Below are 27,179 nucleotides of genomic sequence, written 5' to 3' on the forward strand. Positions count from 1 at the left end.
TACTTCTCTGATTAAACTTATTCTTTGGCTAAAGTTTTTCCACAGCTAAAAGGCAGGCAGAGGATGTGGTGAGCAAGGACCATAGGGTCCTATTCTTTTACAGTATGAGGCCATGACTATAATTCCTTATCCTGTTTATATTAGCTAGAAAGACAAATATAATACATATTTAACACCTACTTACTTCATCTACATCAAATACAACTCAGGAACAGCAATAATGAAATGAAAAGCAGTTACATATTCAATGCTTAAGAAATGCCAAGCATTGCATTAATTAAATCATATTTTATACTTACAGGCTGTCTCTAGAATGAAAGCCTAACTTATGAATGGTTGTTTGGAGAACAAAGTTAACTGTTTTCCACCTCACAAACCCAACCGAAAGTGTATTGATTTCATCTCAGGAACTGCATTGCTGGTCTCAGACACTTTGCTTTAGTTAAGGATGCTCAATACACCAAGATTTTAAGAAATGTGTATTTGGGGATAAATGTTTGATATTTGCTTCCTCCCCAGTAACATTCAGAGTTTGTATGTTAATGAAATCTCTCACCCATAGCATATTGTTTTTCACTAATCAAAATGTGTATATAGACCAAGTCTTATTTATTTTTACTTTTTTGCTTTATATCCACTATAGCCAACTTTACGCACTATCTCCCCCCACCTTAATTCACTATGTACCATTTAGTCACTGAGTTAAAACAAACATTATCCATTAGATAATAACTAATAAGGAAATGAGTTCTGAATGTATGTACATTTTCCTTAACCTTTCTATGTTTTATCCCTAAATAGAAGAAAATAATAACAAATTTCTCATAGGCTGTAAAACAATTTTGCCAGAGATGCAGATAAATCCTTTTTATCTTTAAAATTGCTCATATAATCCATTTTAAAATCATGGATTTGAATGTTTGATAATTCTTCATATCTACATTATTTATATTATTCTGAAAGCAAACACAAAATCTCTGTACCCAGTCCAGACTACTCTTATGTACAATGATAACTATATTGGGTCCCCACTCTGTACCCTCCCTCATTCAGGAAGATGCCACAAGAGCCAGATGGACACTGCACATGCAAAAGAGGTTTTATACACCACAGGGGAGGGGCCAAAAATTATGAATCTCGTAATCTATAGGCTACACGCTGCCGAACTTTTGCTCCCTCATGTGTTATAATCCTTTGGAATATAAACAGCCTGCTCTTGGCTCCAGGTTTCATGCCACTTTGAAATGTAAATAAATTGTAAGATAAGCATCTAAATCTCTCTGGAGGTCTCTCACTATCTAAGACTTGTACTTTAATCCAGGTTTCAGTTTCCTGGCTCAGAAAGCTCCAACTCGGCAAAAACATGAAAATATTCACTTCCTGATAATGTTCAATTTAAATTACAGCTGTATATAAGGATGAAGATTAGGAGTTTACATCACAAAAGTTAACCATGAACTTACTAAATATATATTTCCTCAAACCTGACAAAGGTAGCTCACTTTTTAATTAGTGCCGATGATACAACTGCCCTGCATTACTTGAGGCTTTCATATATGACTCTAAAAGTAAAACCAGTTTTTAATGAAAATTAAATACAACATGCTGTTTTCATCTATCTCCTTGTCACTAACATGGAATAAGATGAAAATATTGCGTTTCAAATAATTGTACATCATGCTACGTTTCCTCAGAGCCTTAATCTACATGCAGCATTTTTAGAAACAGCCAAAGCTTTAATAAGAGAAAGTCAATGAACCTCATGTACCTTTTATAAAACATGACATAAGGCAATATAATTAAAACTAAACTTATTTCCTTTGGTGAAATTAACTTACAGAAATGAAGGTGTTTATTTATTAAATGGGATCTCTAGAGCTCTTGCCTTATTCTTTCCCCTCCTGGGAAGGTTTTGATTGTTTGCCTCCTTTTTCTTGCCCGCTTGCTGTGTAATTTAAAACTGATGCCTTCCTTTGGGAAACAAAATTTGATCGGAGAACAGCCTGCACCACCAGCTAAACAAATTACCAGTGTTTTACTCACTTTTCTTCCTGTATTCTTTTTTTTTTTTCCTTTAAGAATCAAAAGAATTGCGTGCAGGGGTTTACAAGTGCTGTTGTACCATACAGATTTAATTGTAATAATAAGGAGGACATACCAGTCCCTTTAGTGACGTAGGTGCTGAGAAGACTAAGTGCAGAAGCAAACAGGTTATTAGTCTCTTTTTTTCCCCGACTGCCTGAAGTCTGCCCTTTTCTGGCAAGCTTTTGGTTTCTAAGGAACTATTTTGTGATAATTAGAGATTAAATTACACATGCAAAATAATTAAAATAAGAACAGTTTTAAAATAGTTTCTTATAAAAACAGAGACCATACATCAGTGTCTCTTTGTATAGAACAGTCTTTTGGACTCTGTGGGAGAGGGAGAGGGTGAGATGATTTGGGAGAATGGCATTGAAATATGTATAATATCATATATGAAACGAGTCGCCAGTCCAGGTTCGATGCACGATACTGTATGCTTGGGGCTGGTGCACTGGGACGACCCAGAGGGATGGTATGGGGAGAGAGGAGGGAGGAGGGTTCAGGATGGGGAACACATGTATGCCTGTGGCGGATTCATTTTGATATATGGCAGAACCAATACAATATTGTAAAGTTTAAAAATAAAATAAAATTAAAAAAATAAAAACAGAGACCAAAAGATTTTTTTATAGCATAGTAAAATCAAATAGTTGGAGAAGGCAATGGCACCCCACTCCAGGACTCTTGCCTGGAAAATCCCATGGACAGAGGAGCCTGGTAGGCTGCAGTCCATGAGGTCGTTAGATATACCCTATAACCACCTATTCATTCATTAAATAATTTTATTTAATACACTTTGTCCCATTTACCAATGGAAATATAAATATAAATGATATACCGTTTTAAGCTGCAGGCATTTTATTTAACAGCATTGTTACTCGTACTGTGGAAGACTTACATGTAAATATTTTTAGCCAGAGTGACTCCAGATAACAATAAGTTAAGTTTCATGATTCACACTTGATTCCTGGATGACAGTAAAAAATTAGTCTTTGCAGTGTAAGTAAATTCAGTCAATCACATGTGTTGAGAAATTATTTCCACTTAAGCCCATATTTGCTTCTGAAAATGATGTTCTAGGCCATAGGATTTACCAAGACAAAGGTAACTTTATTATCCAGGTTACTATTTTTAATTTCTTATTTTCTTTGTAGTCAAAAAACATCTTCAAAAGTTTAAATTATTCTAAGTTCTAATTTTAACATGTTTAAAAGCTGTTTCTTGGTTTTACTTTTAAAATTGAAGATGATTTATAAAGACATAGACAATGTTCCAAATTGAAGATATCTTAGAAATCTGAAAATACCTTGTTAACTAAAATATTTCCATGTGCCCTCATGGAGAGTGCTATGGACCAAATACGTGTGTCTCACCCAGATTTATATGTTGAACTACCAGGGGCTGCAATTTGGAGGTGCGTAGGTCATAATGGTGGAGCCTTGTGAAAGAGATTGGTATCTTAATAAAAGAGACATAAGGAGGCTGGCTTGCCCCTTTTCTGTCATGTGAGGCTACTGTCAGAAGATGGCTGAGAGGAAGCTAGTTCTTACTGGTCACTGAATCTGCTAGAACCTTGATCTTGAACTACTTCATGATATTGCTAAGCTACTTCATGGTATCGCTGCCTTATCCATTTTGTTTGGCTGGCAATGGCCTTCAGCGGACACTAGCCTCTCACCCAAGTACACGCTTTAAATAGTAGCTCTAGAGTCTCAAGTAAATTTAAGTTCCTGAAAGGAATTCCCCAAGAGTCCTTGTGATCGAGTGTCCCTGCCTTCCTACGCCTTCTCCTTATGTGCCTTTAGATGAACCTGCAGTGGTGCTTACCAAAACCGGACTCGTGGTTTGTACTGACCTATCCATAGCCCTGGAACTTCAAAGCACTCCACCCACAGACCCTGATAGTCATGTGTCCTGGCCCCGTGTCTGTCTGTCTGCCTACACTCTTCCTTGACCTCCCCATGTGGCCACTGAAGGTGTGCCGGGTGCTCCTTTCAGAGTCCGTGAGTAACAGTATTCTCTGTTTCAAGTGTATTTTTGAACTATGGCTCACCATTCAGCACCCTGTGCTCTACATAACAAGTGTTAATCTAGTAAACTTATAACAATAAGTTACCCAATTTAAGGCATTTTGTTATAGTAGACCAAAGGGACTGGGGGTTAAGGGCAGAGTCCAGTGTTCCTCTCACAAATTAAGTATTGATATTTAGTCATTTATTCAATTAACTGGTATGCGTTGAGTATCTACTCTGTAATATGTGACATTTTGTTTGGTGCTGAAGATGTAATAGTTAATAAGACTGTGCTAAGACTTAAAATCTAATGGGGAGGCAATCACCACAAATTATAAAATGTATAAGGAAAATAATAACATATTGTAAGAAATGGTATAAAGAAAACAGTGGTAAGAAAGAGAATATTGGGATTCTTGGAGTGTGTGTATATAATAAACAAAGCAAAATTTGTCACTTCACACAGATGTAATATTCATAGCAAAAAGAAACAGGATGGAGTTAAATATGTTTCTAATGTGGGAAGACTACAAACAATAGCTTTGTAGTATATAGCCTGAATAAAAACCAATGATTACTTTGTAGGATGGGGATCCTTGGCAGTCCAGTGTTTAGGACTCTGCAATTCCACTGTAGGGGGGGTGGGTTCAATCTCTGATTAAGAAACAGCCTTCCCACAATTGAGTGATGCAGTCAAAAAAAGAAAAACTGCATTGCATGAGAAGGCACATGATCATATATGTCCTTGTATGTATACATGTTAAAGAATTTGATTTTTTCCAAGTATAATGCTGAAATTATTCTAAGCAAAAAAGGGATATAATGCATTCCTTCACCTTACTGTCCTGGATAGGATATACTGGAAGAGAAAAAGGGTGTAGACACTAGGAAATTGTTGTAATTGTCTCAGTGAGAGACATCAAGAAGTAGATGGGGATATTGATACTGGAGCTGGAGAAGAGTAGGTAGATTTGAGAAATATGCTCTGATACTAACCAGATGTGCTGGTAAAACAGATAACATCTGCAGGAATGCAAAGGAAAAAGAGGTATAAAAAATGACTCTTAGGATCATGCTTTAAGAAGCTGAATGTTTGAATAAGAATCTGAGTTCCTGAGACTAGTGAATTTGCAGATGGATATCATTCACCACTAATCAGTTTAAAAGATCTGCTATACCAACCAACAAGGGTATAATCACTGTGAATTTGTATTCCTTTGCTAACCAGACATTATCTTATTTTGAGTTAGTGTATATAATTCAACTGAATCCAACTATATTTCTTTAAAAATATGAACCATCCCATATGGAGGGGAGGGATTAAGATTTCAGTTTTGGATGTGATAAATTTGAAATTTCTCTCTGAGACCCTGAAAGGAAATACCAAGCACACACTTGGAAGGGCATGTAGGAGACTGCAGAAATCTGAAACAGAAACATAAATTTGAAACATGGTATTGAGCTGGTCTTTAAAACCTTGTAAATCAGTCATATAATTATCAGGGTGAGTCTAAGACAGAAAAGGGGCTAAAACGATCCCTGTGTAGTACATAATTTTAGAGGCCAAACAGAGGCAAGAGAACTGAATTTAAAAAATGCTGAGAACAGATACTACACTTGATCTTAGCCAAAAGGCCGAGAAGCAGAGACATCACTTTGCCGACAAAGGTCTGTATAGTCAAAGCTATGGTTTTTCCAGTAGTCATGTACAGATGTGAAAGTTGGACCACAAAGAAAGCTGAGTGCTAAAGAATTGATGCTTTCAAACTGTGGTATTGGAGAAGACTCTTGAGAGTCCCTTGGACTGCAAGGAGATCAAATTAGCCAATACTAAAGGAAATCAGTCCGGAATATTAATTGTAAGGACTGATGCTGAAGCTGAAATTCAAATACTTTGGCCACCTGATGTGAAGAAGTGACTCATTTGAAAAGACCCTGATGCTGGGGCAGATTGAAGGCAGGAGGAGAAGGGGATAACAGAGGATGAGATGGTTGGATGGCATCACCAACTCTATGGACATGAGTTTGAGCAGGCACCGGGAGTTGGTGATAGACAGGGAGACCTGGTGTGCTGCAGTCCATGGGGTCACAAAGAATCAGACATGACTTAGTGACTGAAAAACAACAAATGATATAAATGCTCCATGATGGACCTCTTCAAGCTACCTATGTGACATCACTGAACACAGAGTAAAAAAGAGATGCACAGTGGCTAATCACTAAATAGTATTAATATTTCCACCATTTAGTGTCAATAGATGGAAACAACTCAAGAGCATAGATAAAAGTAAAATGTAGCAAAGTAAAAAAAAAAAAAAATGCTGAGAAAGAAATATTACTGAAGAAGAGGTAAAATGACTAATAATTTATGACAAAATATGGCCATTCGTACAAGACTGATGATAGGTTCACCTCTCTGAATGACGCCTAAAGATCAAAGACTATGAAGATGGAAAGTTTTGTCTTGAGTTTCTGCATGTTGAGGTCATTGATGACCAGGATGAGCACAGATTCACTGTAATTCTGGAATTAGAAACTGATTTTGTAATTGAACAGTGAATAGAAGGTGAGGTACAGAAATACTACATACACAATTCTAAATTTAGAGACAGTTGTAAAAGGGAGCAGTGAATCTGGTGGGCTTCACATATACTATGGGGCAAAAGTTTCATTAATTAGAGCATATCTGTGAAAGTGTTAGTCGCTCAGTAGTGTCTGATTCTTTGCAACCCCATGGGCTATAGCCCACCAGGCTCCTCTGTGCATGGGGTTCTCCAGGCAAGAATACTGGAGTAGGTTGTCATTTCCTACCCCAGGGGATCTTCCCGACCCATGGATCGAACCTGGGTCTCCAATACTGCAGGCAGATTCTTTACTGTCTGAGCAACCACTCAATTGAAATGGAGACCATAAGTGGTACAAGAAAGGATTTAAATAAAGGTGCAGATATAAGGAATCTAGAGTGGAAGGGATTCATGGCATAAGTAGAGAAATTATTTCTTCCTATGAAGAAATGGTTTACGGGAAGAAATCATTTTAACAGGAGGGAAGATAATTGGAACAAAAGCAATGGTATGTAGGTCACAGAATATGATGGTGAGATGTGTAGCTGCTTATTTATTTTTTCAATGAAATGTGGGCAAGACTACAGCTGAAAGTGAGAGGGGATGAAGACATATGGAATATCTGAGGGGAAATCAAAGGGTACAAGGTAAACATTTTAGGAACTGAGGGAAAGAAACGCTATTACAAATCAAAAGGAATGAATAATTTTGTATTTTTAATGTTAAACTGTAAGTGATAAGAAAACATTAACAGTGGCTTAATTAATATTAACTTTTGTATTTTTTATACATATGAATAGACAGACAAGAGTCAGTGTGAGGCTTTCATGATTGTCAGGAAACCAGACTTGCAGATTTTACTCCACCAACCCTAAAGTTGCTTCCTCCTCATGGTGCACGTGGCCTGTTTAGGTTCCTGGTACCACCACTGATATGTCTCTGAGGCAGCAGAAGTAGGAAAATGATAAAAGGAAGGAGAAGCAAAAATTCTTTCTCTTCAAGCATAATTCCCATTAATTTCCTGCACCATTTTATATTTTCTACAGTTCTGGCCAGAACCTAGTCACACAGTCATGCTTAGCTGCAAAAAAGACGGAAAAGCAGTCATTTCCAGGGAGACAAGTATCCAGTGATAATTAGGGATCTACTGCAACAGAATCAGGAACACAGATATTAGGCACTGTGATCATGCATTTTATTTGTCAACTTGAATGAGCACCTTGCCTAGATAGTCAGAAAATCGATCTTTCTGAATGTATCTGTGAAGATGTTTCCAGAAAAAAAAAAAAATTAGCTTTCTGTTCGGTTAACTATATAAAGAAGATCTGCCCTCACCAGCATGGATGGGGCATTATCTAATCTGTTGAGGATCTGGATAAACAAAGGGGCAGAGGAGAATTAATTCTCTCTCTCGAGCTGAAATGTCTGTTTTCTTCTGCCCTTCTTCTGCCCTTACTCTTGATCCTTGGACCTGTGGTCTTAGACTGAATTAGACCACTGCTTTCTCAGTTCTCCAGCTTGTGAATGGTAGTCTATGAGACTTCTTGGCCTCCACAACTGTGTAAGCCAATTCCTATAAGAAATCTCTCTCTCTCTCTCTATGTGTGTGTGTATTCTCTCTATATACACACACACAGACACATGAGAACCGATAGCATAGAAAGAAATTCATATTTTTAAAGAAATAGAGTTTGATCCAATTGAATTATAAACAGTAACTCAAAGTTACATCTGATTAGATAAGGAAGACGAATTTGCAGTGGTTATATGCACATTTATTTGTCCAGCACATGCTTTATACTGATTGAAGGTGAATAGAACCTCATTCTGGAACATGTTATTATTTATCCAGATAATTTGCCTTCATTTCATGATCAGTTTGTATCCCTCTATCATATTCATTGAAGTGAATTAAAAATAAAACTATATATATACACACACACAGACTTCAGGTATATATTTGCTAATACTATGCAATAATTCTAATTAGTATACTTTATTATTATACTTTCAACTTATGTCCCTGTTACCCATCTCTTATTCTTACCCCACACTTTTTTTTTCTATTATTAAAATTCTATTAATAATACATTTATCATTCAAAAGCAATTGTGACTTTGGCTATTAAGATACATCTTGAGAACTATGGTAAATATGGAGGTATTCTAGCCGATGAAAACTGAGGCCTTCTTTACTGGCTTCATGACATCATTCATACTGTGGAATATGGGAAAGCTGTACCCTGTAACAAATGAAGAAATTCTCATTTGAGCTGAAAATGGCAATCATATTTTATCCTCTCAATTCTCATATGATAAACGTTTCTGATTTTTGATAGCTCAATATGAACCAAAAAAGTTGTATTTGTTTACCAATGATTGACTATCATTTGGACAGGATCTCTTCAGGAATGATGAAATTAAAGTGTTTAATTGGTATCCTAGAAAGAATAAAGGAAAGCCATTGTGAGGTGGCCAGAACACTCAAATCACCCCTTGTAGAGTCAGAAAAGGTTAGAGTATCAAATAACCCTAATTTTTCTGTGTAATAAAAACAAAACAAAAAAGCAAACGATGTGTGTTTACTTACTGCTCAAGCTGCATAATCAGTTAACATGGGTCATTAAAGAGCTTTGTTCGAAATAGGCTTTCAAAAGCCCAAGCTAACAAAAATTGTATCATATTCTTGCTGCTCAACTGAAATATGTGGCTTTTTCAACTAGTCTGTGAATTAGAAGAAGAAGATTAGGAAATCATGATAGGCTTTTTATTACTAAGGACTCTGAGTGATAGGTCTTTCTTCATAGCGCTTTGGCCAGAGCCACATGTAGCCTCACACTTTTTGGATAATACAGAAGAGCCATGATAAATGTAACATTTCCTAGGTATTAATATCTACCTCAATCTCTTATTTTGATTACCAAATTCTGTATTTTCCCCCCCTAACACCCAGTGATTTTGTGATTTATAATAAGAAATATATATTTCATCTTTCACCCCTTTCTGGAACAGAGCTCCTAAAATCCTTGTAATTTCTATGATGGTCTTTTATTGAGGTGACATTTGTACCTCATCTAATAATGGGGGCTGGTTTTCAGGAGAATCAACCATGTGATTGGACAACTGGGACTTCCAGCCCCGCCCTCTGACCTCCATGGGGGGGAGAATTGCTGGAGGTAAGTCCATCACCAGTGGTCGGGGATGTAATCAAGCATGTCAAGAGTCCATAGGGTCACAAAGAATCGGACACAACTGAAGCGACCTAGCACAAACACACGCGCGCACACACACCTATATAATGAAGCCTCCATATAAACCAAAAGGAGAGGATTCAGAGAGCTTCCAGGATGGTGAACCAGAACTTTTCCAGGGGTCACCATGCCAGGCCCAACTTTACAAGGACAGAATCTCCCTTGTTTGGGATCTCACTTTATGCATCTTTTCATCAGCTATTGATTTCCTGCCTTTGTGCTAACTCGCTTCAGTTGTGTCCAACTCTTTGTGACCCCGTGGACAGTAGCCTGCCAGGCTTTTCTGTGCATGTGATTCTCCAGGCAACAATACTGGAGTGAGTTGCTATGACCTCTTCCAGAGGTCTTCCTGATCCAGGGATCAAACCCACATCTCTTGTGTCCCCTGCATTGGAAAGCAGGTTCTTTACCACTAGTACCACCTGGGAAGCCCTGCCTTTAATATCCTTATAATAAACCAGTTGTTATCTAGTGAGTAAACACATTTCTTGAGTCCTGTGAGCTGCTTTAGCAATAAATTGAGCCCAAGAAAGAGACTGTGTAAAGCTCTGATTTATAGCCAGTTGGTCAGAAGTGCAGGTAACAATCTAGATTTGCTTGTAACTGGGATTTCAAGTGGAGGACACTCTTGTGGGACCAAACACCTAAAGTGCAGAGTCTGATACTATCTTGGGTAGAAAGTATCAGAATTGAGTTGAATTGTAGCACACCCAGCTGGTATCTGAGAATCGCATGCAAACTTTTAGAATTAAGTGTAAAACACTTACCCTTTAAAAAAAAAAAAAAAAGTTTGAGGATTTCACAGCCTATTTAACTCTCAGAGATTCTTTGTTGTCATTGTTTAGTTGCTTAGTGCAGTCCAAATCATTGCAACCCCGTGAACTGCAGCATGCCAGGCTTCCCTGTTCTTCACTATTTCCTGGAGTTTGCTCAAACTCATGTCCATTGAGTTATACCATCATCAATGGACAGAGGACAAACAACAATCTTGTCCTCTGTCATCTGCTGCTCCTCCTGCCCTCAATCTTTCCCAGCATCATGGTCTTTTCCAATGAGTTGGCTCTTTGCATCAGGTGGCTAAAGTATTGGAGCTTCAGCTTCACCATCATTCCTTCCAATAAATGTTCAGGGTTGATTTCCTTTAGGATTAAATACCTTGATCCCCTTGCTGTCCAATGGACTCTTAAAAAAATAGTTTAATTAATTTATTTTTATTGGATGATAATTACTTTACAATAATGTGATGATTTTTGCCATATATTGACATGAATCGGCCACAGGTACATATGTACTGCCCAAGGCTAACCCTTTCCCAACTCCCCAGTGGACTCTTAAGCGTCTTCTCCAGCACCACAGTTCAAAAGCATCAATTCTTTGGTGCTCAGCCTTCTCTATGGTCCAACTCTCACATCCATACATGACTGCTGGAAAAACCATAGCTTGGACTATAGGGGCCTTTGTCAGCAAAATGATGTCTCTGTTTTTTAATATGCTGTCTAGGTTTGTCAAAGATTTTCTTCCGAGGAGCAAACGTCTTTTAATTTCATGACTGTAATCACCGTCAACAGTGATTTTGGAGCCCAAGAAAATAAGACTGTCACTGTTTTCATTTCCCCCCATCTATTTGCCATGAAGTGATGGGACTGGATGCCATGATCTTCATTTTTTGAATGTTCAGTTTTAAGCCAGATTATTCACTCTCCTCTTTCACTTTCATCAAGAGGCCCTTTAGTTCCTCTTCACTTTCTGGATTAAGGTGGCATCACCTGCATATCTGAGGTTGTTGATATTTCTCCTAGCAGTCTTGATTCCAGCATGTGATTCATCTGGCCCAGCATTTCACATCATGTACTCTGCATAGAAGTTAAATATACAGAGTAACAATACACAGCCTTGATGTATTCCTTTCCCAGTATGAACCAGTCTGTTGTTCTATGTCTGGTTCTAACTGTTGCTTCTTTACCTGCATACAGATTTCTCAGGAGGCAGGTAAGGTGGTCTGGTATTCCCATCTCTCTAAAAATTTTCCACAGTTGTGATCCACACAGTCAAAGGCTTTAGTATAGTAATGAAGCAGACATAGATGTTTTCCTGGAATTCCCTTGCTTTTTCTATGATCCAACAGATGTTGGCAATTTGATCTCTGGTTCCTCTGTCTTTTCTAAATTCAGCTTGAACATCTGGAAATTTTCAGTTCATGTACTGTTGAAGCCTGCCTTGAAGGATTTTGAGCATAATCTAGTTAGCATATGAAATGAGTGAAATTGTATGGAACTTTGAACATTCTTTGGCCTTGCCCTTCTTTGGGATTGGAATGAAAACTGACCTTTTCCAGTCCTATGGCCACTGCTGAGTTGTCCATATTTGCTGGGATATTGAGTGCAGCACTTTAACAGCCTTGTCTTTTAGGATTTGAAATACCTCTGGAATTTGGAATTCCATTACCAGTTCCAGTTGGAATTCCATTACCCCCTCTAGCTTTGTTCATAGCAATGTTTCCTAAGGCTGACTTTACACTCCAGGATATCTGGCTCTAGGTGAGTAATTACACCATGGTGGTTATCCAGATCATTAAGATCTTTTTTGTACAGTTCTTCTGTGTATTCTTGCCACCTCTTCTTAATATCTCGGCTTCTGTTAGGTCTATACCATTTCTGTCCTTTCTTGTGCCCATCTTTGCATGAAATATTCCCTTAGTATCTCGAATTTTCTTGAAGAGATCTCTAGTCTTCCCCATTCTATTGTTTTCCTCTATTTCTTTGCATTGTTCACTTAAAAAGCCTTTCGTATCTCTCCTTGCTACTCTTTGGAACTCTGTACTTTATTCTGATTGGCCACATAAGAAATTGGTCTAGGAACATATATTTTCCTTGTACACTATGCATCTTCCTTAGGTTATTACCTGCATGTAGATATTTTGGGGGCCACAGCACAGTTTTTGTCTTTAAAGCTAACTTCTATCTTTTAGAAGTGACTCATTTTTGTCAGAATATATTTCTCTAAAATTTGATAAACTCACATATTTTTTGGATATGTTTAAGTTCAAATTTTGTTTTGTTTTACACTCTACCTCCTAGTCCCCATCTATCTTTCTTCTGAATTTAATATTGGACAACTTAAGTATATTGAATTTGATGGGAAACCCGCATCCTTAATCCGATCTTTGTTATAAGTCATTGGATTGAAATAATTCACTGGGAGTCACAAATATGTGTTCCTTTTCTATTCTGGGTTTAATTTAATCACTTGAGAGAGACTTAAGGTTGGCTATTCCCATTCTCTCCCAATCTTATTTTTTGTTCTTCTGGGTTGAACATAGTTTGCTTTCCAATGGTCAACACTTTTTTCTGAACTTTTTTCTTTTAATACCCTGGCAAATATAACCCATCAATACCAACACACTTTAGAAGGTTGTGTATTTTTACCTATTCTCATAGAGCTATAAGTTTATTAAGCAAGTTACTTTGCCTCCATTTAATTTCAGTTGATGATTTTTCTAAGAATTTTGCCACTACAGATCATGCTTTGTTATCTTCTCAGAGTAGGATATCAATTTTCTCATTATGCCACATAGTTTAGTTTTTTTCCTTTCCCTTTTGATGTCCATTTCTTTACTAGTCAGTACTGGTTAGGTTGTGCTGTATTAAAACAAACTGTCAAAATCTCAGTGACTTAAATTCTAAGTTAAACTTACAGTCAGTCAGATTTATGTCCAGTAGAGTTCTGTGGCAGTGTGGAGGATTCTCTGCTTCATATAGTCACTCAAGAATGAAGATGAAGTACAGCACAACATCCTGGAATTAAAATATTTATCTGGAACAAACTAGCATATCTTTCCAAGGCAAAGAGAAGCCAGAGGAGCAGCAGCCTGGCTTCAAAATTGTGCACATCTCTTTCCTTCCAGTTTGTTGTCCAGGTTTAGTAATACTGTTAGGCACCTCTGGTGGCTCTGTCTCTGTGTGGCTGTGGCTCTATCACTGTGTGGCTCTCTCTGTGTCTCTGTGGCTCTGTCTCTGGTAGCTCAGACTGTAAAGAATCTACCTGCAATCCAGGAGACCTGGGTTTGATCCCTGGGTAGGGAAGATACCCTGGAGAAGGGAATGACTACACACTCCAGTATTCTTACCTGAAGAATTCCATGGACAGAGATTATAGTCTATGGGGTCGCAGAGTTGGACACAACTGAGAGTAAAACTGCCCTAACTGCAAGGAAGGGTGAGACATAGGATTTATTTTACATAGTAACCGTTGCCCTCTCTGGGACTCTTATCATGAGATAATTTATTCTTAAGCTCTTTATTAGACATGCTTATCATTATCTATTTTGTTCATTGTAATGAATAAAATAAGGTCTTGTAATTCTTTTGCACAAAATATTCTGTTGCTTCTCCCTAATTAAAATATATAGTACAAATACTTAAGCTGACTTTCAAAGTCTTATTAATAGGGAAAACCTTTTTTTTTTTCTTTTGGCTCTCTACCCACAACTTGTGGGATCTGTTTCCTGACCAGGGATCAACCTGTGCCCCCTGCAGTGGAAGCATGGAAACTTAACCACTGGACAATCAGGGAAGTCCCCGAAATTTAGTCTTAAAGTGTGATTCTAATCTCTCAGATCAGATCAGTCGCTCAGTCGTGTCCGACTCTTTGCAACCCCATGAACTGCAGCACGCCAGGCCTTCTTGTCCATCACCATCTCCCGGAGTTCACTCAGATTCACGTCCATCGAGTCAGTGATGCCATCCAGCCATCTCATGCTCTGTCGTCCCCTTCTCCTCCTGCCCCCAATCCCTCCCAGCATCAGAGTCTTTTCCAATGAGTCAACCCTTTGCATGAGGTGGCCAAAGTACTGGAGTTTCAGCTTTAGCATCATTCCTTCCAAAGAAATCCCAGGGCTGATCTCCTTCAGAATGGACTGGTTGGATCTCCTTGCAGTTCAAGCTATATTCTGTTAGTATCAATTGTTGTTGTTCACTTGCTCAGTCATGTCTGTCTCTTTGTAACCCTGTAGACTGCAGCACAACAGGCTTCCCTTGTCCATCACCATCTCCTGGAGCTTGCTCAAACTAATGTCCATTGAATCAATGATGCCATCCAACCATCTCATCCTCTGTTGTCCCCTTCCCCTCCAGCCTTCAGTCTTTTTTAGTATCAGGGTCTTTGCTAAGGAGTTGGCTCTTTGTGTCAGGTGGCTGAAGTATTGGAACTTCAGTTTCAGAATCAGTGTCCTTCTAATGAATATTCAGGATTGATTTCCTTTAGGATTGACTGATTTGATCTCCTTGCAATCTAAGGGACTCTCAAGGGTCTTCTCCAACACCACAGTTCAAAAGCATCTTTGGCACTCAGCTTTCTTTATAGCCCAACTCTTACATCCATACATGACTACTGGAAAAACCATAGCCTTGACTAGATGGACCTTTGTTGGCAAAGTAACGTCTCTGCTTTTGAATATGCTGTCTAGGTTTGTCATAGCTGTCTTCTGAGGAGCAAGCACCTTTGAATTTTGTGGCTGCAGTCACCATCTGTAGTGATTTTGGAGCCCAAGTCGGTCACTGTTTCCTTTGCCATGATCTTCGTTTTTGAATGTTGAGTTTTAAGCCAGCTTTTTCACCTCCTCTTTCACCTTCATCAAGAGGCTCTTTAGTTCCTCTTCACTTTCTGCCATAAGGGTGGTGTCACCTGCATATCTGAGGTTATTGATATCTCTCCTGGCAATCTTGATTTCAGCTTGTGCTTCATCCATCTGGGCATTTTGCTGGTTAATACTTGGTCTCATATACGGTTTCATATATTTGCTCTCCGAATAGAAGAATTTTACCCACTTAGAATTATTTTAATCAGACATTCATTTTTATTCTCCTAAATCTACTAAATCCTAGCATTTCCAATGGCAATAGCAATACTTAGGTCTCAGAATAAAACCTGAAAAAATGGACTATCAGTTCACTTTGGGTTTATACTCTATTATAGGAATTTGAAATTCTATTCTATTGTTTCCTAACAGCATTTTCAAAAGGCATTCATGCCCTTAATAGCTTCCCCCCCCCCGCCCAACCATTCCTATCTGGTATTCTTCATCCAGTAAAGTCCAGTCACTGGAGAGCTAGATTCCAAACCTGTTTTTCAGGTTCTATAATCTAAATATATTATGTCTTCTAATTCTTAATGTCTCATCAATTAAGGACGTATAACAGCATTTGCTATATCATTTTCACAGACTTACTATAGGAACCAGATCAAATGCAGTCTGCAACAAGGTTTTAAACACTGTACATCATTGTTGTACTGATGTTGTACAGTACATCGCACATCCGTTTCACTGATATAATCTCCATTATTGAAAATGCACTGCTAACATTCTCTTTGAAAGTCTATACTGTATTCTCAAGCCACATTTAATTACTCTTTGTTTCTTAAGCACTTATTAGTTGTAATGATTTTACAATTAAAAAAACAAAACAGCCTCACAGCACTTGAGGTTCTTTTGTTTCTATCCCTAAATATTCAGTAACCTTCCTATAAACAGGGGTTGGGGTTAAACATGATTTCTGTCAAGCTCAGTACTTGTTAAGTGTCCAAAATTATGTCAAACAAAATTAACACATTTCTCCTTCTGGCTTGTTCACATTTAGTATCATTATCTAAAAATATGTGTTAAAGAAAAAAAAATCGCTAAACAAAGAAATTTGAATCTAGTTCAAATGATCATTTTGTCATTCATGAATAAATCAGAATTACTGGAGTTTAGAACAAAAGCGCTTTAGTCTGTGTATGCATATACAACCTGAATTTCAGTCTATTCAGTAAAAATCAACAACAAAACCAAATGTATGTTTTGGCTAACTTATCCATAAGATCTTTAAAAATCCTATTTTCATTTTTAAATCTAAGTTCAGTCCTTAGGGTGAATATCTTTTCTAGGAGAAAAGTCAATCTCTTCTTATCTCAGTTCCTTCTGCAATGTTTTCAGTAATCTTATTAATAATATTTAAGGTTCTTACTGTTTTGCTTATAGTGAAAATTAGAACTAAAATATGCTGAAGCTAAAATCATCACTGTTCTATATCAGAATTATCAATGGAAATTTAAAAGTTATAGAATCATAATTCATGAAAACTGAAGCACCCTTAAATATTATCTGATGAACTTAGCACAGTCTCAGTAATGAAAAACCCTGAGCCCTGGAGGGTTTAAGTGAGCTTCCTGTGGTCTGCACTGCTTGGGAGTACCAGAAACGGATCCAGACTCCTATATCCTGGCCTCACAATTCTGAAAAGTGACCTCTCTCATTGTCTGTTAAGTTACTGGATATAGATGTAGCTAGAAGTAGGGAGAGTAACAAAAAACTATTAAAATATTTCATTAAAGAAAGGATGAAGATAAACTAGAGCAGAGCTGACAAGAGAGATTAAGGAAACACTGAAACTACGTAGGAAGCAGGATAGAGGCATTACGGTGATGAAGAGATAAACAGATGGAAGAGTAATATATTCATAGAGATTCATGCTTAGTCCACGTGGTTCTCCATATCACTACAACTGGGAATATAGGAGCAAATGAATCCTTACATGGGGACAGAAAGATGAAGACTCATTGTTTTTTCTTTCTTTCTGGTTGTGCTGGGTCTTCATTGCTGTGTGGACTTCTCTCTAGCTGAAACTCGCTTACTGTGGTATGGAGGCTTCTCATTGCAGTGGGTTCTCTTGTTGGGAGTATGAGCTCTAAGGCACATGGGATTCAGTATTTTGGGCTCCCAGATTCTAGGGCACAGGCTCAGTAGTTGTGGTGCCTGGCCTTAGTTGCTCTGTGGCATATGGGATTTTCCCGAATCAGAGATCAGAGTGTGTCTCTGACTGTGTCTCCTGCATTGGCAGGCAGATTCTTTACCACTGAGACACCAAAGAAGCCCAAATACTCACGTTTTGACAAGCTGACTTTTAGGTGCAAAAGGCAGTCCAAGTGGAATTTCTAAAAAACAACACTGATATTTTGAGTTTGATTTTTTTCTTTTCTTAAACTGAGTCACTTGGCTGTATGGAAGAAATTAACACAGCATTTTTATTACCTCAAAAAAAAAAAAAAAAAAGAACATTCGTCTGTCGATGGACATGGTTTCTTTTTAAGGTAATAAAAATTTTTAAATTGCTTGTGATGATTGCAAAACTGTGTTAACATGCTAGAAATCAATTGAATTGTACACTTAGAAAGAGTGAGGGAGAAGAAGATGAGTGAATTTAGGAAGTTTTATGGAACAATAAACATACTATCCTTGGTGAAAGATACAGCCATACCAAAAGACTGGTGGCGATTAGGATTGATGTATGTGCACCCCCGTATGTAAAACAGATAGTGGAAACCTACTGTAAATATAGCACAGGGAGCTCAGCTCAGTGTTCTGTGACCTAGAGGGGAGGAAGGCAGGCGGGTTGGAAGAGAGGTTCAAGAGGGAGGAATATATTTTACATATAGCTGATTTGCTTCATTGTACAGCAGAAAGTAACACAATATTGTAAAGCAACTACATCCCAATTTAAACAAATATTAAAATAAAAAGAAACCACATATACTAATTAGCAGTCACTCCCAGTTCCTTTAAAATAGTCCCTTCACTGGCAACCGCTCATCTACTTTGTCTCTGTAAATGGAATCATATGACACGTGGATTTTTGAGCTGTTTTTCACAGACCATAATTTTTTTTTTTAATATTCATGCATGTCCTATTTTACACATATACTTTCTCTCTCTGCCATCAATTTGGGTGGAAATTTGGATAGTTTCTACTTTTAGACATTATGAATAATGCTGCAAAGAAAACTAGTTTATGTTTTTATGTGAGTATATGTTTTAATTTCTCATGAGTATATATTTCATAGAGGAATTACTTGGTCATATGATAATTCTCTGTATAACTTTATGAGGAACTGTCAAACTCTTTTTCAAAATTGCTGCCACATTTTACAGTCCTATGTGCAGTTTATAAAGGGGTTTCATTTGTTTCCACATTCTTGCCAACATTTGTTATTGTTTTTTCTTGTTTTTTTTTATTACAAGTATATTAGTGAAGTGTGAAAACATACTGTGGATTTGAGGTACATCTTACTTACAGATAATGTTATTGAGCATTTTTATGTGTTTATTGGCTATGTATATCTCCACTTTTTTTTTAATTATTATTGAGTTGTAAGAGATTTTTTTACATAATTTAGATAGAAGTCCTTTATCAGATAAGTAATTTGTAAACATTCACTTCCCATTTCAAATGTTGTCCTTATTTATGACATTGTTTACAACACAAAAGTTTTAAATTTTGATTAATTACAATTTATTTATTAGTATTTTGGTGACTTGTGCTTTTGATGTAGTAGCAAAAGAACCTTTACTTAATCCCATGTCACACAGATTTACTCATGTATTTACTTGTAACATTTTAGGGCTTTTTAAGAATTTACTGGTGGTCCAATGGTTAGGACTCCACAGTTTCATTGCAGGGGGCATGGATTCAATCCCTGGTCAGGGAACTAAGATTCCACGAGGTACACAATGGCGCTCGCTCTCTCGCTCTCTTGCTTGCGCTCTCTCTCTCTATATATATATAAATATATATATATATAAGCTTTTCTTCTTAAATTTAGATCTATGAATTACACTGGCTTAATTTTTATATTTGGTTTTGCATGTAGGTATCCAGTTTTTCTAACACCATTTGTTGAAAAGAGTATTATTTTCCCCATTCAATTGTGTTAATATCCTTTTAAAGAATTAATTAACCATCAATACAAGGATTTATTTCTAGTGTCTAAATTGGTTACCATTAATCTACATATTTGTGGTTCAGCTGGTAAAGAATCCGCCTGCAATGTGGGAGACCTAGGTTCGATCCCTGGGTTGGGAAGATCCCCTGGAGAAGGGAAAGTCTACCCACTCCAGTATTCTGGCCTGGAGAATTCCTTGGACTATACAGTCCATGGGATCACAAAGAGTCAGACACGACTGATTGACTTTCACTTTCACAATCTGCATGTTTAGTCTTATGCTACTACCACACTGTTTTGACTAGTGTAGCTTTTTAGTAAGTTTTAAAATCAGGAAATCTGAGTTCTCCAACTTTTTCCTTTTCAAAATTTGTTTCCCTGCAGTTATGGGTTCCCTGCAGTTCCATATTAATTTTTAGATCAATTTGTCAAATTCTTAAAAAAAAAATCTACTTGGGATTTTTGATAAAAATTCTACTGAATCTGTACATAAATCTAGGCAGTATTGTCACCTGATCAACATTAAGCTTTCTGCCCCATGAACATGAAATATCTTTCCATTTGTTTGGGATGTCCTTCCTTTCTTTCAACAATCTTTCATAGTTTTCAATGTACAAATCTTATAATTCTTTTGTTAGATTTATTTCTATTTAATTTTGTTTGTACTACTGTAAAAAGAGTTGTTCTTTAATTCCATTTTCAGATATTCATTGCTATAAGTTTTTATATTTATCTTCTACCCTGAAACCTTGCTGAGCTCATTTATTAGTTGTTATAGATTTTAAGCAAGTTTCTATATTTTCCCAACCCAGGGATCAAACCCAGGTCTCCTGCATTCCAGGCAAACGCTTTAACCTCTGAGCTACCAGGGAAGTCCCAGTTTACAATGTTGTGTTAATTTCTGTTGTACAGCAAAGTAAATAAGTTATACATAGTACATATATCTACTCTTTTGACTTCTATTCCCAGTACTCTGTCATTACAGAGTACTGAATAGAGTTTTCTTGATAGGTTCCTGATAGTTATCTATTTTACATATCTTAATAGTAGTTTGTGTATGTCAATCCCAATCTCCTAATTTTTCCCTCCCCTCATTCCCTTTGGCAACTATAAGTTTGTTTCCTACATCTTTGACCCTATTTCTATTCTGTAAGTAGGTTCTTCTATACCGTTATTTTTAGATTCCAGATCCAGTGATATGCTGTTTGTCTTCATTTGTCTGACTTCATTCAGTACGACACTCTCTAGATCCACCCATGTCATTATTTCATTCTTTTTAATGGCTGCGTAATATTCCACTGTGTAAATACTACATCTTTATCCATTCCTCCATTGATGAACCTTTAGGTTGCTTACATGTCCTGGCTTTTGTAAACAGCTCTGCAATGAACTCTGTGGTATGTGTATCTTTTCAAATTATGGTTTTCTCCAGATATGTGACCTGGGGTGGGATTGCTGGATTATATGATAGTTCTATGTTTATTTTTTTAAGGAAACTCCATACTGTTGTCCATAGTGGCTGTAACAATTTATATTCCCACCAATAGTGTAAGAGGGTTCCCTTTTTGCCACACCATCTCCAGAATTAATTGTTTGTATGTAATTTTTTTAAAAAAATATGAGATCATGTCATCTGCAAGTAGATATAGTTTTATTTAGTTATTTACAATCTAGACATTTTAGAGGTTGCTCTAGGGCTTACAATAGTCATCTGAATCTATGGGAATCTACTTCATTTAATTCCAATGAGATATAGAGATATTCTTTCAAGATAGCTCTATTTAATTGTTCACTTTCCTCTATGCTATTATTGTTTTCTGTGTTATGTGTATGAAAGTGAAACTGTTAGTTGCTCAGTCATGTCTGACTTTTTGCAACTCCATGGACTGTAGCCCATCAGACTACTCTGTCTATGAAATTCTCTAGGTAAAAATACTGGAGAGGGTTGCCATTCCCTTCTCCAGGGAATCTTCCCTATCCAGGGATCAAACCCTGGTCTGATCCCTGGATCAAATCCAGGTCTCCTGCATTGTAGATGGATTGTTTACCATCTAAGCCACCAGGGAAGCCCACGTTATGTATATAGATATTGCAAACTCAATAATTGGGCTTCCCTGGTGGCTCAGCAGTAAAGAATCCCCTTGAATGCAGGACGTGCAGGTTTGATTTCCGGGTCAGGGCAGTCCTCTGGAGAAAGGAATGGTTACCCCCTCCAGTGTTCCTGCTTGGGAAATCTCAGGGACAGAGGAGCTTGGTGGGTTACAGTCCATGAGGTCACAACTGTCAGGCACAACTTAGTGACTAAACCACCACCATAACACTAGTTTATATAATTTTATGTCTTTTAAAGAAGCTAAGAAAATGAGAGCAAGTAATGAAGTTAATATAATGCAAGTTGATATAATGAACTAAGGTATACTTCTTATTTTGCATTTCTGGTTATCTTCATTGCTCCTTGTGGTTTTTTAATCATTTGTTGCCATTTACTTACACCAAGATAGCTTTTCCCCTACCTGTCTCTTTTGTGCTGTTATTGTCAGACATATTACAGCTCTGTATGTTAAATTTATACTGTTTGTATTTATTTTGCTTGTCACTATTATAGAGCCACCAGCCTTCTCTTAATGTCTCATCCTCAAATCTTCATTGTTTTGACAATTTTTTGGTTTGAATTTCTCTATACTATATTCCAAATAAAATTGGTCCCTTTTTAAGGGACAGCAGCTGGGACATCTGTTCTTATAGCCTTTCTCACCCGTGGGCAAAGTACCACATCTCTCAGGCTGGGGTGTAGACAGATACTAGCTTTTTCTTGGAGCAACACCATTGTTCTGTGAGTAGGTACTGAGTAAGCACAATAGACTCTGTTTGTCTTAGTTTACTTCACATTGGTATGGGTTCTTTATCTCAGGAGCAAGCTATAGTGAAGGTGATCAAGACTCTGTCTTTTTGGCACACCATGCCTGTTGTAGACATTCTTCCATGGAAACTGAGGCTAGGGAGAAGAAAAGAGCCCCGGACTTTTTAAGTCACTTACCTCTGATAGAGCTCCTGACACATGGAGTTGAGTGGAATGATGAGAAATCCTGTTAGCTTGCCCCTTCCCATGAGAAATCATAACCCTAGATGGGAAATGTGGAGGAAGAGGGAATCATAAGCTCTTGACCACATTCATCCAGAGCTTCCATTTGTCTCAATGAGTTAGGGAAAGGGTCAGTTATATACCTCAAGACTTGCTTCCTTTCCCAGGAATGTTCTAGTAATTCCCAGGAATTTTCATCTGGATAATTTCTGCTCAGCACTCCAGGTTTTATTTATCTGCATCCATAGTTCTAGAGATCTCTTCAAGAAATTCAGAGATACCAAGGGAACATTTTATGCAAAGATGGGCTCAATAAAGGAGAGAAATGGTATGGACCTAACAGAAGCAGAAGATATTAAGAAGAGATGGCAAGAATACACAGAATTATACATAAAATGATCTTCATGACTCAAATAATCATGATAGTGTGATCACTCACCTAGAGCCAGACATCCTGGAATGTGAAGTCAAGTGGGCCTTAGGAAGCATCACTATGAACAAAGTTACTGGAGGTGATGGAATTCCAGTTCAGCTATTTCAAATCCTGAAAGGTGATGCTGTGAAAGTGCTGTACTCAATATGCCAGCAACTTTGGAAAACTCAGCATTGGCCACAGGACTAGAAAAGGTCAATTTTCATTCCAGTCCCTAAGAAAGGCAATGCCAAAGAATGCTCAAACTACTACATGATTGCACTCATCTCACACGCTAGCAAAGTAATTCTCAAAATTCTGCAAGCCAGGCTTCAACAGTATGTGAACTGTGAACTTCCTCATGTACAAGCTGGATTTAGAAAAGGCAGAGGAACCAGAGATCAAACTGCCAACATCTCTTGGATCATTGAGAAAGCAAGAGTCCCAGAAAAACATCTACTTCTGTTTTATTGACTATGCCAAAGCCTTTGACTGTGTGGATCACAACAAAAAGTGGAAAATTCTTAAAGAAATGGGAATACAAGACCACCTGACCTGCCTGCTGAGGAATCTGTATGCAGGTCAAGAAGCAACATTTAGAACTGGACATGGAACAACAGACTGGTTCCAAATTGGGAAAGGAGTACATCAAGGCTGTATATTGTCACCCTTATTTAACTTATATGCAGAGTACATCATGAGAAATGTTGGACTGGATGAAGCACAAGCTGAAATCAAGATTGCTGGGAGAAATATCAATAACCTCAGATATGCAGATGATACCACCCTTATGGGAGAAAGTGAAGAAGAACTAAAGAGCCTCTTGATGAAAGTGAAAGAGGAGAGTGAAAAAATTGGCTTAAAACTCAACATTAAGAAAACTAAGATCATGGCATCTTGTCCCATCACTTCATGGCAAATAGATGCGGAAACAGTGGAAACAGTGATAGTCCTTATTTATTTGAGCTTCAAAATCACTGCAGATGGTGACTGCAGCCATGAAACTATAAGACGCTTGTTCCTTGGAGGAAAATTTGTGACCAACCTAGACAGCATATTAAAAAGCAGAGATATTACTTTGCCAACAAAGATCCATCTAGCCAAAGCTACAGTTTTTTCCAGTAGTCATGCATGGTCGTGAGAGTTGGACTATAAAGAGAGCTGAGTGCCGAAAAATTGATGCTTTTTAACTGTGGTGCTGGAGAAGACTCTTTAGAGTCTCTCGGATAGCAAGGAGATCCAATCAGTCCATCCTAAAGGAAATCAGTCCTGAATATTCATTGGAAGGTCTGATGCTGAAGCTGAAACTCCAATATTTTGGCCACCTGATGCAAAGAACTGTCTCTTTTGAAAAGACCCTGATGCTGTGAAAGATTGAAGATGGGAGAAGAAGGGGATGACAGAGGATGAGAAGGTTCGATGGCATCACCAACTCAGTGGACATGAGTTTGAGTAAGCTGTGGGAGTTGGTGACAGACATGGAGGCCTGGCGTGCTGCAGTCCATGGAGTCGCAAAGAGTTGGACACTACTGAGCGACTGAACTAAACTGAACTGATAGCTCCAGAGCTTAGCACAATGTTCTGATTATATTAGGTTCTCAAATGATATATGTTTCTTAAATGAGTAAGTGCATAAAGAATGAAAGAAGTTTTTGAAAAGGACCAAAAATTATTGGTTAAGCAAAGTCCTTGACATGAAGGAAGCAGTAGATTTCCAACATGCTTGAGATTTGAATAGTGTCTTTTCTTCTGAGACAAGTGAGATATATTTTCTATAGGAGAGGCTTTGTGGAAGCTCATACTTCATAGTGAGTAGTGAATAATATCTGGTATTTTATTCATTACTTCCCACTCATAAATTTTACTGTCTGACCCCTCTGTTTTCTGCTTCTTATTATAAAAAGTAATCTAAGTCTCAACTATAGGAGATATACATGCTGTGTTGAACATTATATTTCCTTCCCACATATTCTAAAATATAGGAGGAAATATGAACTTAAAAATACAAAATTGGGTGCAATTTAGGAGAAACTTTTTCAGGCTCAGAAGCACATAAGGTGCCTATATCTCAAGAACATATTTTAGCCTTTAAAAAACTGCATTTCACTTGGTACTTCTTCAGATTTCCCCATGAAGAAATTGGGGCTTACCAAGATTAAATTTTTACTTCAAAAAGGATTAAATAGCAGAGCTAAACTTAATACTTCAGTAATATAGCATTTCTTTAACAATGCATTTCATTTCTTTCTCAATGCATTTGTTCATAAATATGCATGCATTAAACTCATTCTTTCATTTAAAATGTTCTATTCACTGTCTGGAATTGTGCAATTGAATTATGTTTTAGTTTTCTAAACCTAGAAGGTCGTGTATGGGATATTCAGTCAGACTAAATCAGAAACTCTGTGGTATGGGCTGTGAGTCTACATATTGGAAAGTTGTTCTGCTGATTTGTATTTAGTCTGTAACCTTGTATGAGACAAAGACTTATGTTTGTGAATCATTGCACTGGAGACGAACTAGGATTAATTCTTTATAATTATCTAGTAGAGGATAAGGCTTTTTCATAAAAAAAAAAATAAGCCAAGAACATGTTTTTTATCAAGAAAATGTTACAGCTGACCAAAGGGGGAAGAAATTTGTCTTGGGGGAAAATTTTGACCATGTCCTTTAGGCCTCTGTAGCATAGCCTGGTAGGCTGCCGTCTATGGGGTTGCACAGAGTCGGACACAACTGAAGCGACTTAGCAGCAGCAGCAGCAGCAGCAGAGCCTCGCCTTGGCTGGATGTCTAGCATTGTAAAAGTTAAAATTCAGTTTTCTCTGATAACAGAACATGTCCTGAACACAGGTGCAACATTTACATGCATGTGTACAGTGTGATGTAGTGTGAATGGATCATGAGATTCTGAGACAGGATAGTGAAAAATCATGCTGCAGGTTTAGATTTGTACCAGATTGTGAGGATCTCCAGTTCTCCCAAGGCAGTTGGAATATACAACAAGTATGCAGAAATTAGTGACTTTTGATCAAAGGCAAGACATTCTTATAAGCTTACAGAAGGAAAAATGTAATATTTTAGCCTTATCTATAGCAGATTATAGGAAGAGATTCTAGAGGTCAGAAGATCTGTGAGCAGACCATTGGCAGGGTATATCATGAAACTGTGTTCTTTGAACTGACTTTTAATGAGAAATGAAAGCCACAGAGACCAGAAAAGAAATTCTCAAATGCCATTTCCACATCACAAAGCAGAAACAGAAAAAAAAAAAAAAAAGTATCTAGTTACACTTTCAGAAGAAAAGTAAATTCTCACTATGATTAGAAACTAATGGAAAAGAAATACAGACTATAGGATCTTTTTGTACTGCAACATTCCTCAAGGAAATAAAACAATTATTACACATTACTTTCTCCCTTCTTTCAAATTCCACATCAATTTCTACATTATTTTTTTCAAGATTCATAATGGAATTGAATGCCTACTGAACACTGGAAAATGAGGTTTGCTTATTTAAGAGCTCTATGACTTTGAACGTTTCAGATTTATTTCAATCACTATCATCTCTTATATTTAATGCCAAATTTCAGCTGAAAACCACAAAAAGCATAACTTTTAAAAAGACAGTTAAATCACTTTTTTAAAAACTGCAATAGTTTCTGACTATTTGGCTTTTATTTTATACTGTAATACAGTAATAGGGATTCATTTAAGCATAGAAAGACAACACGTTCTCCATAAAAGACTCCCAAATCCTTGCAAAACTTCAATCCATTTCTTCCTTTGGTCATTGTAGAACTTTTTTCTTTTCACTTACTGTGCTGGATCCTAATTCTGTTTTCCTGTCACAGTTTTCATGCTTCACAATACAATTTATAACAGTTGCAGCATTCCTCATTAGTAAATAGGAGAAGAGATCAGCGTGGTAGGCGTGAATAGGGTAGAGACAAGGATGAGAGGCATCTGTGTACTGTCAGTGAGACAAGGCGCACTCTTAGGGGAAGCTGATAATTTTTAAT

The 27,179-nt window shown here is 37.3% G+C and overlaps 1 long non-coding RNA gene and 1 pseudogene across 1 annotated transcript in view; one reads left to right on the plus strand and one right to left on the minus strand.

The window, feature by feature from the left end:
* Positions 1–27,179, plus strand: part of LOC132342589 (uncharacterized) — a 330,273-nt gene that overhangs the window by 255,267 nt on the left and 47,827 nt on the right. The gene's annotated exons all lie outside the window — the stretch shown is intronic.
* Positions 5,603–5,744, minus strand: LOC112442106 (uncharacterized; annotated as a pseudogene).

Source organism: Bos taurus, chromosome 17 (genome assembly GCF_002263795.3).
Source record: "Bos taurus isolate L1 Dominette 01449 registration number 42190680 breed Hereford chromosome 17, ARS-UCD2.0, whole genome shotgun sequence".
Lineage (NCBI taxonomy): Eukaryota > Metazoa > Chordata > Mammalia > Artiodactyla > Bovidae > Bos > Bos taurus.